The sequence below is a fragment of the Corvus brachyrhynchos genome, unplaced genomic scaffold (genome assembly GCF_000691975.1).
Source record: "Corvus brachyrhynchos isolate BGI_N302 unplaced genomic scaffold, ASM69197v1 scaffold25, whole genome shotgun sequence".
NCBI lineage: Eukaryota > Metazoa > Chordata > Aves > Passeriformes > Corvidae > Corvus > Corvus brachyrhynchos.
In genome coordinates, this window is record NW_008238313.1 from 55179 (window position 1) to 56192 (window position 1014).

A 1014-nucleotide genomic window follows, 5' to 3' on the forward strand; every position below is an offset into this window, starting at 1 on the left:
GTCTCCTCGGGAGTGCCCACCCTCAGCTCCCTCAGCCTTACCCCAGCAGAGACGCTCCAGTCCTGCAGTATCGCAGGGAGCTCGGCGGGCTCTTCCCAGCTTGTCTGTGTCCCTCTTGTCCTGGGGAGCTAGCGCTGGGCCCGGCGCTACGAGATGGTGTCCAGGACGCGCCAAGGGCCCGTTGTTGGTTCATGGTCAACTCGGTGTCTCCCGGGACCCGCGCAGCCTTTTCTGCAGAGCTGCTTCCCAGCCGGCTGCCCCCAGCCCGTCCTGAGGCTGTTCCTCCCAGGTCAGGACCCAGCACTGCCCCGTGCTGACCCTCCCCAGGCTCCTGCCCCCTGTCTCTGCAGCCCATCCTGGATCCCTCCGCACCACGGAGCAGCACGACCCGCCGGGTGAAGCCACCTCTCCCCGCTCGGTGTCATCTGTCACCGTGCTGAGGGTGCTCTGCGTGGCCTCCAGGTCTCTAATGGCGGTGTAAGACGGGACTGGACCCAGTACTAACCCCGGGGCTCACTGGTCGTTACTGGCCGCGGAACGCCCTGCTCTGGGCTCGGCCATACCGCCCCTGTTCAGTGCAGCCCCTCTCGGCTCATCCAGCCCATACTCCCACAACTTCTCTCGGAGGATCCCATGGGGTACAGCGTCAAAAGTCTTCCTGTAGCCTGGGCAGACACTATCCCGTGCACTCCCCTCGTGCACCGGGCTCGGCATTTCACCGCGGAAGGTGATCGGGATGGTCAGGCACGATCTCCGTCGGTGACACCATGCCGGCTTCTCTTCAGCTCCCTTCCTGTCCTTCCCGTGCTCAGACGGCTTTCAGGATCAGTTGTGTCATCACCTGCCCAGGGACAAGAGGTGAGGCTGAGCCCTGCCCCCAAAGAGCTGCCCCCGTGAAAGCAGCGCCCCTTACACACAGCTCCCACGTATCACACGGATTTGCCTGGAGCAAACACTGGATTTGCCATTGGACCGCAACACCCGAGCTGCCCCGTGCACCCCCCCGGACGCCCC